The sequence below is a fragment of the Cupressus sempervirens genome, chromosome 4 (genome assembly GCF_028749045.1).
Source record: "Cupressus sempervirens isolate cs-2001-9-10 chromosome 4, ASM2874904v1, whole genome shotgun sequence".
NCBI classification, from domain to species: domain Eukaryota; kingdom Viridiplantae; phylum Streptophyta; class Pinopsida; order Cupressales; family Cupressaceae; genus Cupressus; species Cupressus sempervirens.
Window position 1 is genome coordinate 704,882,799 of NC_143121.1, and position 17,372 is coordinate 704,900,170.

Sequence of the window (17,372 nt, forward strand, 5' to 3'; positions counted from 1 at the left end):
CTAGCTAGTCATTCTAGATGCCTTTATATATAGGCACTTCTAGTTTGTATGTACACATATGATATTCTCATTATTGTTATTTTTATCATCCATTATTGGTCCATATTTTGTTAGTGCTTGAGCTTCTTGATCTTGGTGTTATTTTTCCCTAAGGAAAATTCTTACATGGTATCAGAGCGATAGGAGATCTCTTCACATAGCCATTGGAGACCATTTTTGCTTTACCTCTTGGAGGGCCACAATTTAGATCCAGAGTATCTATAGTTATTAGGAGTGTCTAGAGCCAATGCAAACCTCACCATTGCATCTGAAGGATCAATTCAAAAAAATTTGACTATAAATTTGCCTACCCTAGGCCATAGTCAAATCTGAGGCAAAAGTTTTTTACAAACCAAAACCTGAAGGCCTGATTTGTGAAATTGGTATGATCTCTTTAGATCTGTGCAATTAATTTTTTAGATCTAAATATTTTTGCATCTCTGCATTTTTTCTTTTTGAATTTGCATTTTATTTCTAAAATTTTGTGAAAAAATTGGCCTTTTAGGCCAATAGGAGAGATTGTTTTTACAGGACAAGATTGGAGCTTGCTGGTGCAAATCAAATATTGGCATCATATTCAGAAGGTCAAATAATGTCCAAATTAACTTTTTTTTCATCAAAATTAGACATTTGAGGTGAAATCTAGCGTCAATTGATTTTTGGAGGTGCGACAACAGCAATTTAGGAAAAATAATTGTAGAGGTGATTTTCAAACAGCGATATCTCCCTCATATAGACTCCTTTTTCTTAGCTTTTTTTTGAGGGGGGTAGAATTTCGTGATCTATACATTGGTGCAAGATGTTTGAGATCTTTGTTCTTGAATTTTTATGCAAATTGCAAATCCTAAATTTTGCAGCTTCAAAGGGTTAGTTCGAGCTCATCTAGACACATTTTTAGGTTCCATTTTTTTCAAAGTGCATAATATTTTGTCTACTTTCTAGATCTACAATAATATTATAGGCTTGTTTGGATATAAATACCACTTTTAGAAATAGGTCATTTTTTGCATTGTATTGCTTTGATTAAGCTTAAAAATTATTGTATATCTAAGCTACATTGCTAATTACCAAATTTGAACTCTAAGAGGAGGTTGTGTCCACTTTTGTCCATTTTGACAAGTGGCCTACTATAAATACATTACATATAAAGTGCCTAAAGAATTCATTTGGGAGGGTTCTTTGATTGAGTGAAAATGGGGGGGGTGTGTCTTGTGTTCTTGTGTCTCCTTGAGATTGTGCTCTTTCTTTTGCATTATGGGTTCTTTTTCTAAGTTAACACCACATAATTATGCTACTTGGAAAGAAAAGATAAAGGAACTATTGATTAAAAAAAGTTTTACTGTGTTATGTAACTAATGCAGCAAAGAAACTTAATGATGATGCTAATGAGTCTCGTAAAGAAATTTGGCATCAAAACAAGAAATGGCCCTAGGAACCTTGTTAAAGAATATCTCAAATCCTATCAAATATCGCATCAAGAACCTTAACAATCCTATAGAAGTCTGGGATAAACTTAAAGCATTGTATGGGGTAGTAGATGAAGATATGGCCTACACCATTGAGGACAATCTTCTCAAATTGGATCCTAGGAATTTTGACACCATCAAATATTATCTTACCCAACTAGACATGTATAGGGCATAACTTAAGGATTGTAGTGAACCCATCAAGGATGGAAAGTTGATCAAACATGTGATTATTCGTCTTTCTCATGAATATGCAACTTTTGTTTCTAGTTATATTACTAACAAGTTAACAATGGGTAGTGCCTTCACTAAGCCTTCATTTGAGTCATTTTCAAGAAAGTTGGTCTTAGAACATGAAAAGTTAGTGAGTATGGAAATTCTATAGTCTTCAAAAACCAAATCCTTGGTAGCTAATCAAGTAAATCAAGGTGGTAAAAGCTCCAACAAGAAGCAAAAGTAGTGGAAGGATAAGCCACAAGATCACACACAACACTCTTCCTCTACACAACAATATTCCTATGCACAATAATCTTCTTCACAAAAAGGCAAGTCTTTTTCCAAAAATAATATGAAGCGAAACAACTTCAACAAAAGGGAGAAGAAAAATTGTGCCTATTGTAAGAAGAATGGCACGATGAGAATGAGTGTAAGGATAAGAAAATTGATGAGTTGATAAAATTAGTGAGGAAACATAAAATTAATGTGCCAAATTCCTATAAGGATAAGGGATCTTCAACCACTTCAAAAGGTAAGGGACAAGCTTTGGTGCTTCAAGGGAGCTTCAAGAGAGCATGTAACTTACATCCATGTGGGAAATGACACTCAAGTGGAAGTTGAAGGAAAGGAAATGTTCAGTTGGACAATGGAGTCTTCAAGGATGTTCTTCATGTTCCCAACCTTAGCACCAACCTTCTTTCAATATACCAAATTACTCACTATGGATGTGGAAAGAAAGTGAAATTTCTTCCTGATTTGGTTGTGGTGAAAAATCTAATGGATGATTCTATGGTGGCAATTGGAAAGGCTAATCATGAGACAAGACTTTTTTCTTTTTCTTATTTTGTGCATAAGTCCACTTCCCTTGCCTTGTTGACCCAGTCAAATTCACAAGGTAAACTATGGCATGAGAGGTTTGGACATCTCAATTACTGCTACCTTCAACAACTCAGCAACAATGATATGGTCATAGGTCTACCTCAAGTCTAGTATTCAGAGGGTGTATGTATAGGTTGTGAAGTAGGCAAGCATCTTGAAAAGTCTTGGAGAGCTACTGTTGTTCTTGAATTGGTTCATAGTGATGTAGCTAGCCCATTTCCAATACCATCATTTGGAAAGGCTCACTATGTTCTCACCTTTATTGATGACTTTTCATGCTGCACTTGGGTCTTCTTTCTTGCTCATAAGAGTGAAGTATTTGATAAGTTTATCACCTTAAAAGCTCAAGTTGAGAAGCAATTAGGGAAAGCCATCAAGATTCTATGAACAGATAATGGAAGGGAATATGTGAATTCAAGACTTATAGACTTTTGTACTCATGAGGGTATTGATATTCAACATTTAGTTTCATACACTCCATAGCAAAATGGTGTTTCTAAAAGGAAGAATAGAACCCTTAAGGAGATGACCACTTGTATGCTTCAACATAAACATAAGTCTCTAGATCAAGTTTTTTTGGAAGAAGCCATGAATTGTACCAATTACATCCAAAATAGAAGTCCCCATAAGGCCTTAGATGGAATTACACCTTTTGAGGCTTGGTGTGGTAGAAAACCAATTGTAAAAAACTTTTAAGTTTTTGGTTGTCCAGCATAGGCAAGGATACCTTCATAAAGATGGAAGGCATTGGAACCTCAAAGAAAACCTTGTATATTTGTTGGTTGTCCTGACCACATTAAGGCATACAAAATCATGGATCCAGAGACACATGAAATATTCTTTGAGAGGAGTGTTCACTTTGAAGAGACTTTCCCAAGTTTGACTCCTTCAACTCCTCCTTCTTCCTTCATGGAAAGTGATGATAGTGACTTGGAAGATGATATTCCTTCAACTTTGACTCGTAGGACACCACCTTTGTAGGGTCCACAAATAGTTGAGGATATTCCTTCTTCTTCCTCCACTAGACCTCGTTGGGTACAACAAAAACTTGATTCAATAGGTTCATTGGTGGGAAATCCTTTAGATGCTAGGAGGAAAAGGTCACAACACAAATCATTTCCACATGCATATATTGCCATTGCTTTTGATCCATAGTCATTTAAGGAAGCATCAAGGATTCCTGAATGGGACAAGGCTATGGAGGAAAAATATAACTCTTTAATGAAAAAAAACACTTGGGACTTAGTTCCTCTTCCTAAGGGAAGAAAATTGGTTCAGTGCAAGTGGATATATTGGACCAAGTTTTCAGTGGATGGAAGTGTGGATAAGTATAAGGCTAGGTTTCTTGCCAAAGGTTTCTCATAGGTTCCTGGTATTGATTACACTAATACCTTTGCACTGGTAGCTAAGGTGAACTCCATTCATTTGATACTAGCTATTGTGGTAGCTCATGGTTGGGTTGTACATCAGATGGATGTGAAGAGTGCATTCTTGAATGGTGATCTTCTTGAAGAGATTTATATGGAGTAGCCATAGGGCTTCATACAGAATTCTACTTTGGTTTGCAGATTGAAAAATTCTATGTATGGTCTTAAGAAGGCTCCTTGGGCTTGGTATGCCAAGATGGATTCCTTCCTACTCTTAGAAGTATTCACCCGGTGTCATTCAAATTCAAATATCTATATTCTTCAATGAGATGACTCACACTTGATACTTGTGCTTTATGTAGATGACTTGATCATTACAAGAAGTACTTCATCCATCATTGCTAGTGTCAAAACTTCTTTGCAAGACATATTTACTATGACAAACTTGGGTTTACTTCATTATTTCCTTGGTATTGAGATCACATAGTCTTTAGCTAGGACCATGCTTTCTCAACCCAAGTGTGCTCTTGATTTACTTTATCGATTTCAAATGAGTGACTACAAGCCTACACCTACTCCCTTTCTTTAAGGTGTTAAGTTAGAAGCAAAGTTTTCCTCTCCACTTGTTGATGCTACATTATACAGATAGTTAGTTGGGAGTCTCATTTACTTGACACATACATGCCCTAGCATAGCTTTTGCAATTGGCATGGTTTCTCACTTCATGCAAGAGCCACATGAGCTTCATTGTCCAAGGTTGCCAAACACATCTTGCATTACATATAGGGTACACATAAACATTCGATAAACTATGCAACAAGTATTGGACTTCATTTGGTTGGTTATACAAACTCAAACTATGCACGAGATCTTGATTCTAGCAAGTCTACTTCAAGTTGCATGTTTCATCTTAGTTTTGGCCCCATTTTTCGGTAGAGTAAGAAGCAAAATACTATTGTTCTTTCTTCAACTGGGGCTGAGTATTGAGTAGCTATCACTGTGGCTACAGAAGCTATTTGGTTACAACATATTTTGAAAGAGATTGGATTTGACATACCTAAACTCACAGTCATTCATTGTGATAATTAGAGTGCTATTAATATCTCAAAACATCTAGTTCATCATCAGTGGACCAAACATATTGAGGTTCATATGCACTACATCAAAGAGCTAATACATGAGTAGGTCATTACATTTTAGTATTGTCCTATAGCAAAGAAAGTTTCAAATATCTTCACAAAACCCTTCATTGAGGTCAAGTATCTTCATTTGTGAGATCTCTTGGGGGTGTAGGATGTTTCAGAATGGGGAGTCCCTTGACTTCTCTCTTCTTTCTTCTAGGAGGGATCTTTTCCTTACATAATGTCTTCTTCTCTCTCATCTTCTTTATTGTACTTATCTCTCTTTTTGGGGGTGGATTTTTCCCATGAAGTTTTCCCTCTTTCTCCATTTCTAGAGAGATTGCATTGCATCACATTATATGTAGAGCATTGCATTTGTACATGGGTACCTAACATGTTCTAGTAGCTAGGACCCATCATGCATTTTCATCATAGATTTTGTGAGCTTAAGTGAATTCCCCTAAGTTGCAATTAAGGGGGGGTTGTTAGTGTAAATAATTAATTATTATTACACTTTACTTAAGTTTACTTAGGTTAAATGAATTATTTTATTATTTATCATATAGACACCTAGGAGTATGTGTAGGCATATGAGTTGTCTTATTGACAACACAAGAGTTTGCATATTCATCTAAGTTGTCATTTAGACAACACAATTGTTAGTAATCTAATTGAGCACATGATGTCTAAAACATCTCTTTATGAGATACACCTTGGTATTCTTATCCTCTCATCATCACACTAACTTATGTGCTCAGTGGAGGATAATTCACTCTTGGTGGACATGTGCTTAGTTGTAAGGCTTATCACTTTGCTAACTCCTAGTCATTCTAGATGTCTTTATATATAGGAACTTATAGTGTGTATGTACACATATGATATTCTCATTATTTTTATTTTGATCATCCATTATTGGTCCATATTGTGCCAGTGCTTGAGCTTCTTGATCTTGGTGTTATTTTTCCCTAAGGAAAATTCTTACAAAACCAATGTTACAATTAACATTGATGATACCAATCCTTTTGGTGGTTCCAAACCAAATGTACCTGACATATAAGATATTGAGGATATGTTGAGGCAAATTGAGGAAGGAAAGAGGCCACTAGAAGAAGAAAATAAGAAGATAGAGGAATCCAAGTAGAAATTGCTTGAGGAAGACAAGAAAAGAAAGGAATGTGAAGAAAATAGAAGAATTGTAGAAGAATAAAGGAAAAGGAAAACTAAGGAAGAAGAGAAGAAAAGATCAGAAGAGAAGAAAGAAAGAGAGGAAAAAGATAAGAAAGAAGAGGAAGAGAGAAGATCTAAAGAAGTAGTAAAGAAGTAGAGGGAGGATGAGACTAAACCATCTAGTTCATCTATTCTGATCTCTCTTGCTAGTTTAGATATTGATGACAATGATCAGACTGATCTAATTTCATCCTTATCTAAACTTATATAGAAGAATAAAATGGTAAAAAGTTTACAAAGATCATTAATGCAAGTAACTGATAGACTAGATATTACTTTGACAATATAGCACACTGATTTAGATCCTGAACTAAGAGCACATGCAATGCTAAAATCTTTTGATGAAGAGTTTAAAAATTTGTTGAATTTTGCAGAGGCGAAGGCTCAAATTTCCCATGATGCTAACTTGTTTAGAACCATCTGCCAGATTATCAAGAATGACTTAGTTAATCTTGATACATGCATAAAAGAACTTCAGAAATGCTAGCAGGAAGGGAAGCTTTGTATGTTAAGTGTACCTTATCATACAAACTAACTAAAGACATTGATAGTAAAATAGAGAAAAAGATGAATGAGCTAGATGATTTATCCAGCTAGATCCAGCATCCATCTAGAAAAGTTGATGATTTTGATAGTCAAGTTTCCAATGTTCACAGCAAGATTAAGAAACTGGAACTTTAGAAAGAACAGATTTTGAAGAGAACATCTAATTTCAGAGAATCCATTGCTCTGAAGTTATGTTTTGTTGAGAAATAGTTAGAGGAATGTGTCAAGGCCAAGGACACATATACAAACTTTTTGTATTAAGATATCAATGCAATTGAAATTGCATCATATGCATTATGTGTAATTCTCACATCAGCTAAGTCTACAAAAGAGACATATACCAAAGATATGGAAAATTTGAAGACTATTTTTTATGATTGTATGAAGATTATTTTAGCATAAGGACAATAGTTTTTGGATAGTTTTTGGACAGAATATTTACATTTTGACCTTTGTCATTGATGTCAAAGGGGGACAGATTCTTGTGAAAATTTTATACGTGAGATTATTGGAAGAGATAAAATGGGGAGATACATGTGGAAATTGTAAAAAAGTGTAAAGTATATTATAAGGGGGAGCATATGTAAAAAAATTAACTAATAGATGTAAGGTGTTATTTACTTTTGTTTTTGTCACTTAGCCAATTTTCCCTATTTTGTTACCATCAGTACCAAAGGGGGAGATTATTGACAATTGGCTAGTAGTGATATATAATTATTTTCATTTATGGAAACACATGATGTACATGTTGACAGGAAACTTCATAAATAAAGATAGTGTTTTGTAATCAGAAAATTGTCTAGGTATAGAATTTGGTTTACAACAGTGTATTGTTTTGTTTATAACATGTTGCAAATGTCATATTATGAAAAGAGAAGTTACATGGAGATAGTATAGATGTTAGTGATGATTTTTATAACCTTGAATGTTTGTACGGACTATACAGAATAGAGACAATCATGTTTTGATGAAGCAGGACAATGAAATTGAAGGAAAGAATTGTTTTGTTTACAAAATAATTACTTGTCCAATTAGGGCCCACATCCTAGATGTTTAATCTAACTTGGAAAAGTGAATTTTGGTCTTAGCCAACCTAGCAATAATTTATGTAAAGGCATGGTGTTTATGCAAAGGACTTCTTGTGATAAGAAGTGTGTGTGCTTGTATGTGATTGTGAAGTTGTGAACTGCTATCTTGTAAGATTGCAAAGTGAGAAAAATTTTGTGAAAGCAATATATGCAAAGTTTTATATAAGCTATCTAGTAATCCAAGATTGAGTTGAAGATTAGAGATCAGACAAGGAAGGAAAATAATAATAAATTACTTGTTTGAGCAGTGAGCTCTTCTTATAGTTGAAATTGCATGTTTGGGCAGTGGGTTCTTCTTGCATACATTATACTACAACTCCTAACAAGGTTGGCACAGATCCTAATAGGATTGGAATCTCCTAATAGGGATTCAAACTCTCCTAACAAGGATTCCTTATACTAAATTTTCTCATTGACTCCCAACAAGGTCCATCCTCTAACAAGGAACTTGTATATCAGTATATTATCTAGTGGGTATCATCCCCACTGGGGTTTTCCCTTGGCTAGGGTCTCCCTAGTTAGATAAAATGGTGTTATGAGTTATCTTTGTGTGTTGTTACTATTACTATTCAACATTATTTTATTCTTTGTTATGCATGTTTTAAAGTAAGTAATAATATCCAGTTGGTGACTAAAGTTTGTAGATTACTAATTCACCCCCCCCCCCCCCCCCCCTCTAGTAATCCCAGTTCCTAACAAAAGGCTCAATTTTGATGATCTTGCATAGTCATAGATATTGATAGTGATATACATATGTATTTATGGCCATTACATAACATTGACATATATTTGACTTTTGTATTGTATATATTCAATATTTTTACTATGCATATTCGACATTTCTATCGTACACATTTGACATTTGTTGAGTATTCAACTTTTGTATTTTATTCAAGTAACAAAAATATACTACCTTCTAAGCCATGTGCCTATCACAATGATAGATCCTATTGGATACTCAATATCCTCACCATCAATGGTTGTAGCTCTCAATTTCTTTTTGGGCTACGACATAGAAAGTAATATGTTCCTTCATCATTATTGTGATATGCAATAACAACATAAACATGACCTACATTATATAGAAGGATAAGTTAATGGAAAAATTGAAAGTAATCTATTTTAACCAAGTATTAAATTGATAACATAGTGCCTAGTTCAACTAGGTTAGATATATGCTAAAAATATGTTGATGTTTCAAATTGGTTGAGTTGTAGTGTTGTAGGAAGTTGATATGAATCAATTGGATGTAAAGGTCTAAAAAACCATTGGTCAACCCACTCTTGTGATTCAAATTCATCCCATAAATGATGCATACATGAAGATTAAAAACATGCATGCTTTCTAGTATGAATAGCTAGTGATGTTGCATTTGAACTTCGAAATGAATGCATCTCATTTGATCCTATAAGTGTACAACAATCTTGCAAATTTTCAATGCTGGGTTCATATATCAACCAAAAATATTTAGAAACCATGGACTTACCTATATTACCTGGTCCCATCATAGAATTTCACCATTAGACAATTGTTTTAGCATTTTCTAATATTGCATCACCTTTGTACTTTAATTCCTCTCTACTAAGGGCTCTTTTCACACATGCTCTAGCACCATCATGCTCACCCTTTCCATCTCTCATCTCAATGAAATTCCAAAAATGTTGCACTTCACTTGTCACATACATCCTACTCAACTAATAGAACATCCTTGGTGTCTTGAATTATGTGGTGCAATTGTCTAACCATATAATGTGTTGATTGTATCTTTCATCTTTTTCCCTAAAATTGTCATAGAAAAGTCTAAAATATCCTTGCACAAACTCTGATGAATGAGTTTGATCATCACTAATATAGAAGTGATACTCTCTTAATACTTTTATATCATCCTCTGTGCTATCATTTGCACGAATAAATGATGTGTACAAAAATTGACACTTGTATAGAGTTGTAATAAACTAGTTGCACTTCATTTTGAGGTTTTAGTGTATAGTTTTCAGTGAAGTCAACAACTCACTCAATCATACCCAAGGGAAAAGTTTCCTTACACAACTTGAATTTCTCATCTAACCATCTAGCTATATGTGTATGACCTATGTAATCATAAACTCTTTTCTCTTGAAATAATTTCATAAAATCAGCTACACATACATCACTTTTCACTAATTCACCCCTCTTTAATTCTTTTCCATCTTTAACACCATATATAATTGATTTGTACTTTCCAAAAGAAACTAGTGTCATACCAATTTCATGTGTGTTATCTAGATGTAGGCACCTATGCAACTCTTGCAAACCACCACATTGAGCGCAAAAACATGTCAAACACATGGTCTTCTAATAAATGTACCCATCATCTTTTTTACATAGTACACTTGCAATAAATTCTCTCGATAACTTAGGAGGTAATTATAGACCACATTCCTCCAATATTTTATTAGTATGCAAAGTGCAACATATATAACAATAAACATCATAATGCATAGAAAACTCAACATGAACCCTACAATAACATGTAGTGCATGTATGATTTATCTTAATGTAGAATGGTTTTGTCATCTCAAAAACCCTTTGGATGATTTTAATTTGAGGAAATCTTTCAAAATACATTCATAAAATTGTGTTTGTTTTGTATCCAAAAAATGTTTTGCATGTGGCTCATGGTTTGCTTTTCCAATTCATCTTTTGACAACATCTTTTTAGTTTGGTGAAGCCCTTGTGTTGTCACACCAAAAGTTTTCTATTAATGTTCTTAGTACATCAACAATAATGTTACCCTTACATGGGAGTCTACCTTGGAATGACCAAAAAGAAGTCTCATTAGAATTATCAATTTTCTCTCACCTCACTAAGGCTTTGACTAATGTTGTTCTACTTATCCTTATTGATTTACTTGTTTTTCTTACCACATGAGTTTTTTCCATTTCCTTTCCCATTATGGTTGATGTGAGGACCCGTTGACTTGTATTAGCATCTTTAGTGTGTGCTTTTGAACCAATAGATTTGTATGCATCAAAGAAATTTCTAACAATGCTTCTTTCACTTCTATTTTTAGATGTTCTTAGCCCCAAAATTCTCATTATCTCTCTAAATTTCAGATTTTTAACCATTTCAACAACAAGTTGGCATCTTCCACTTTGATTTAAGTTTTCAAAATAGTTATTTCAAATCTTTTGAACAATTATCCTACAATTTATTTTTGACATTTTATCATGCATTGGCTTCAAAGTATTTTCATCAATGTAAATTAGAAACTTTGGTTTTTTATGAATTATTCTAGGAGATGTTGATGTGCATGCATGCTCTGTATTTGCATTACTTAAATCATGTGCATTCATCATTTCAAATTGAGATGTCACATTAGGAGCCTTAGGTGACATAATTGTATTTGTTATAACCATTTCAATTAGGGTATGTTGAAGAATTTCTTTTGTCAAATTAAGCTTTTTTTATGACATCAATATCAATGGGTAGATTTTCATCACTTACATTGGAGGCATTTGATTATGTACCTTCATGTAATCTCCTCATATGCTCCCTTATTTTTTCCTTTGTTGTCTCTTATTTTTCAATCGTTCCTCTCTTTTTCTTTCCCATAACTGTAGATGCAAATTACCCTACAAATAATAAAATGAATAAAATAAACAATAAGATACTAACATGATTAATTTATGCTCAATCATAAGATACTAGCATAAAATAAGATGTTGGCACATGAAAAATATAAAATTTAGCATTTCCAAGAACAAAAAACCTTACACTTGCATATCTCCTATACAAATACATCTAAACAACATAGAATCTGGTCTAGACTGCACTAAAAGAAAATAATAACCATTGACATTTTGTTTTATTTACAACTTTCAATAACCTGCTTGAGTTTTGTATAACTCAAGCGGGTTATTTATTTCTAACTACATTATCCATATGGACAAATAACCCAATCAGGTTTTGCATAACTCAATCAAGTTATACAAAACTCAATCAGGTTCTATTTTATTACTACATAAAGCTAGATTGAAGGAGGGAGAGAGTGATGGAGAGAATGAAAGAGAGGGGTTGAGTATAGGATATAGAGATAGAAGGGGATATGAAGAGGGAGAGTGAATAATAGAGATGGAGAGTGAATGTGGGTGAGAGAAGAGGATAGGAGAGAGAGAGAGAGAGAGAGAGAGAGAGAGAGAGAGAGAGAGAGAGAGAGAGAGAGAGAGAGATAAGATGGAGAAAATATTAGAGTATAGGAGAAAGAGATAGAGGGGATGGGAGAAAGATAGAAAGGGGATGTGTGTGTGTGTGTGTGTGTGTGTGTGTGTGTGTGTGTGTGTGTGTGTGTGTGTGTGTGTGTGTGTGTGTGTGTGAGAGAGAGAGAGAGAGAGAGAGAGTGTGTGTGTGAGTGAGAGAGAGAGAGAGAGAGAGAGAGAGAGAGAGGGTATAGGACAAAGAGAGAATGAGAGGGAGAGAGAGGATGGGATGGAGAGAAGAATTAGATAATATGATAGAAAGAGAGAGAGACAAGGGGATATGAGATATATATATATATATATATATATATATATATATATATATATATATATATATTAGGGGATATGATAGAAAGAGTGAGAGAGAGGTGGAAATAATGAGTGAGAGAGAAGGGGATAGGAGAAAGAGAGAGGGGATATGAGAGAGAGAGATTAGGGGATATGATAGAAATTGTGTGTGTGTGTGTGAGAGAGAGAGAGAGAGAGAGATTAGGGATATTATATATATATATACATAGAGAGAGAGTGAGAGAGATTATGGGAGATTAGATGATATGATAGAAAGAGTGAGAGAGAGATGGAGAGAAAGAGAGAGAGGGAGAGAAGGGGATAGGACAAAGATAAAATGAGAGAGAGGATGGGATGTAGAGAAGAATTAGATGATATGATAGAAAGAGTGAGAGAGAGAGAGAGAGAGAGAGAGAGAGATTATGGGAGATTAGAGGATATAATAGAATGAGTGAGAGAGAAGGGGATAGGAAAAAAACATAGGGGATATGAATGTGTGTGTGTGTGTGTGTGTGTGTGAGAGAGAGAGAGAGAGAGATATGAAGAGGGGGGGGGGAGAGAGATTTGAGGGAAGGATAGAAATACTGAGAGAGAGAGGAGGGGATAGGGGGGAGAGAGAGAGAGAGAGAGAGAGAGAGAGGACAAAGAGAGATATTAGGGGATATGATATAAAGAGTGAGAGAGAAGGTGATAGGAGAAAGAGAGATTGGGATAGGATAAAGTGCAAAAAATGGGAGAGAGGGAGTTATGGAGAGAGAGGATGGAATGGAGAGAAGGATTGAGGGATATGATAAACACTTTTTTATTATAATACATAACCTAATCTCTCTCTCTCTCTGATGTAGGAGCATCCTAGGTTGCCTTGTTATCCTTCTCATTTTTGTTCATTTTTCATGTTGATGTTGAGTTACTGTAGCACTTAGTTGGTACCAAGTTACTATAGCACTTGGTGTTGAGTTACTGTAGTAATCAGTTGGTACCAAGTTACTGTAGCACTCAATTGGTGCTGAGTTACTGTAGCAATCAATTGGTGCCAAGTTATTATAGCACTTAGTGGATGTTGAGTTACCTAGGGTATGTTGAGTGACTCTTCATGTGCTGAGTCACCCAATGTATGCTGAGTGACCCTTCATGTGCCGAGTTTTCCTATTTATGTCGAGTGTCAACACTTGGACATAATTTCTACAAGCTAACTTGTGGGATTTATTTTGATCACAACATTTATGTTAAGATCTTTTCTTGGGATGTGTCTAGATCATTTTTGGGTTGGCCTTCCTCTTATGTAATGTTCTAGAATGATCTATAAGCCATTTTGGCAAGTATATATAGAGTGTTTAGGCTTAGAGTTAGGCAAGTTTTAGGAAAAAGGATTATAGAGCAGAACTAGAAAGTGAGAATTTGTTGTTGGATTGTTGAATGTGAATGTATTTTTATTTAGCCATAACCTAGAAGGCCTTACAACTGGGCATGTATGAAGATATTTTGATAAATTAAAAGTATTTTGCTCTTCTTCCTCCTTTGATTTCTATTCTTTGTGTTTTCTTTTGTTGCGTTAACTCTTGCAGGGTGGTTTGGATAGTTGGGTGAGCCTTTGGCCCTAGTTCTCCCTATCTTTACTTGTGTCAAGTGGTAACATAGCTTGAGGTTCATCCTCGTGGAGATTAGATAATGTAAAACCCTGATTCAGATTTGGTTGGAGGGTTGCAAATCTATAGATTTGACCTATAACTTGTAGAGGGTTATGATCTTGTAGGAACCTGATTTGTAAAGATGGTTCATGGTAGAAGAAATGTTGATAATGCCATATTAGACCAGCTAAGACAAATTGAAGCTACATTAGATGCTATGGAGATAGCCCAGAGGAGAGGAGCACATCTTGATGATGTAAGTGATGATGAAGTAGTAGCAATAAACCATAATCCAAAACCTAAAGAAGATCAAGATGAGGAAAGATTGTTGCGAGTGTTGTCTAGGGAAAATTCAAAGCCTTCTATAGAAGTTGGTCCTTATGATGGAAAATTGGATACCAATGCTGTGTTAGATTGGATCTTAGATATGGAGAAGTTTTTTGAGTATGAAAACACTCATAATAGGAAGGTGAAGATTGCAGTTACTAGGCTTAAAGGTCATGCTTTGCTATGGTGAGAGCATTCACAAACTGATAGACAAAAGAGAGGAAAGGAGAAGATCAAAACTTGGCCAAAGATGGTGAACAAGGTAAAGAAAAAATTCCTCTCTACTGATTACCAAGTTAGCTTAGTGAGAAAGATGCAAAATTTGAAACAAAAGGACATGACTATGAAAGAGTATACCGAGGAATTCTATAGATTGGACATCGAATCTGGACATGTAGATGATGATGTTGAGAAAATTGCAAGGTACATAAATGGATTAAGATCTAGAATTCAAGATGAAATAAGTTTTGTAAAGTTGGAAAGTGTTGAAGAAGCATATCAATATGCCTTGAAAGCTAAGGAGATCTTGACAAAGAAGCATGAACAAAGACAAAGAGGTAGAGGTGGTAGATTCTAAAGAGGTAGAGGTAGATCTTATGGTGAAGGTGGAACATTTAAATTTTTTGTGTAGGATAAAGGAAAATATGAATGGAAGAATGATGACAAAGGCAAGACTGAAGGGAAAAGTAGTAATTTTTTCCAAGGAGGTACTAATTCTTACTGAGGAAGAGGTAATTCTTATTCCAGAGGTGGATTTCATGGTAATTGTTTCAGATGTGGTAAAGAGGGACATAGATCTTTTGAATGTAGATCCTCTGAAAGTGGGTAAGGTAACAGAAATGTTGTGATTCAAGGAGATGATGAGGGTTCACCATGTGGACCTAAGGCTAGATAAAATTTGATGGTGAGAAGAACCTTATGTAATAACCAAAGTGATGATGAACCTATTTTAAGGAGAAGTCTTTTCAAGACAAGATGTAAGATGGCTGAAAAATGCTACAAAGTGATCATTAATAGTGGAAGTTCTACAAATTTGGCATCAGAAGAGCTAGTTACAAAGTTGCAATTACAGAGGCTAAAACATCTTAAACCCTATCATGTTTTATGGATCAAAGATGAGCATAAGATATTGGTAAATGAGCAATGCCTTGTCAAGTTCAAGATTGGACATTACTTTGATGAAGTTTTGTATGATATTATGCCCATGGATTGTTGTCATATTTTGTTGGTTAGGCCTTGGCAATATGATAGATATGCTATGCATGATGGAAGATTGAATCAGTATACTCTTTGGGTAAATGGGAAGAAACAAACATTGTTGCCTTTGATTGACAGTCTAGATGAGGTCAATTATACTACAATAAAAGTTTGCATGATTAATGGAAAGCAATTTGAAAAGGAAGTAAAGAAGAATCAATTTTTTTTTCCATAGTTCCTAAAGGACCAAGTTTTGATAGTAATGATCAAGTAGCAGAAGCTAGTAATGACTAAGTGACAGCAGGTAGTGATAGCCGAGTACCAGTAGAAATTATAGAATTGCTAAATGAGTATAAGGATATTGTTGTTGAGGATATTCCCAATGGTTTACCTCCAATGAGAAGTATAAGTCATTGTATGAATATGATTCCTGGAACTAGTTTTCAAAACAAAGCACCATACAGATTGACACCTACAGAGAATGAAGAACTTAATAGACAACTACATGAGTTGTTGCAGAAAGGTTTGATCAAAGAAAGCTTGATTCCATGTGATGCACATGTTGTATTAGCACCTAAAAATAATGAAGGATGGAGAATGTGTATTGATTCTAGAGCTATTACCAAATTATAGTGAAATATAGGTTTCCTATGCCAAGAATGGATGACATAATGGATTGTTTGAGTGGAGCAAAGTATTTTACCAAGACTGATTTGAAGAGTGGCTATCATCATATCAAAATTAGAGACTGTGATGAATGGAAGACTACTTTCAAGAGAAAATATGGTTTGTATGAGTGGTTGGTTATGCCTTTTGGTTTGACTAATGCACCTAGTACTTTCATGAAGTTGATGAATGAAGTTCTGAAAAGATTCTTGGGTAAGTTTGTGATTGTTTATTTGGATGACATTCTAATATTCAGTAAGACTAAGGAAGAACACCTTAAGCATATTAGACAAGAATTGCAGAGGTTGAAAGAGGAAAAGTTGTTGATTAATCTAAAAAAGTGTTATTTTATGCAAGAGGAGATTGTGTATTTGGAATTTGTGATTTCAATTGATGGATTGAAGATGGATCCTAAGAAGGTTAAAGAAATTTTGGAATGGCCTACACTTGAGAATGTGCATGAGGTAAGATCATTTCATGGTTTAGCTAGTTTTTACGGAAAATTTATAAAGAATTTTAGTGTTGTTTGTAATGCCATGACTGAAAAAATGAGGGGAGATAAAAAGGAATTAAAGTGAACACATGGATCTGATAAGAGTTTTGAGACTTTGAAACAAAAGATTGTTGAATTACTTGTGTTGGCTTTTCCTAATTTCAACAAAGTATTTCAAGTTGAATGTGATGCAAATGGTAATGAAATAGGACTTGTATTAAGTCAAGAAGCTAAGCCTATTGCTTTCTTTAGTGAAAAGTTGAATGATGCAAAAAAGAAGTATTTTGTGTATGATCAAGAATTTTATGCTATTGTTCGAACTTTGAAGAAGTGGAGACATTATTTGATTCTTAAGGATTTTTTATTGTATACTGATCATAAAGCTTTACAATACTTGGGAAGTCAACATAAATTGAATTAGAGACATATGAAGTGCATTGAGTACTTGTAGAGTTTCATAGTTTCTATTTGCTATTGCATAAGAGTGGAGTTACTAATAGAGTTATTGATGATTTGAGTAGAAGAAATTATTTGTTGACTAAAATGAAGGTTGAAGTTCTTGGTTTTGATGAAATGAAAGAGTTGT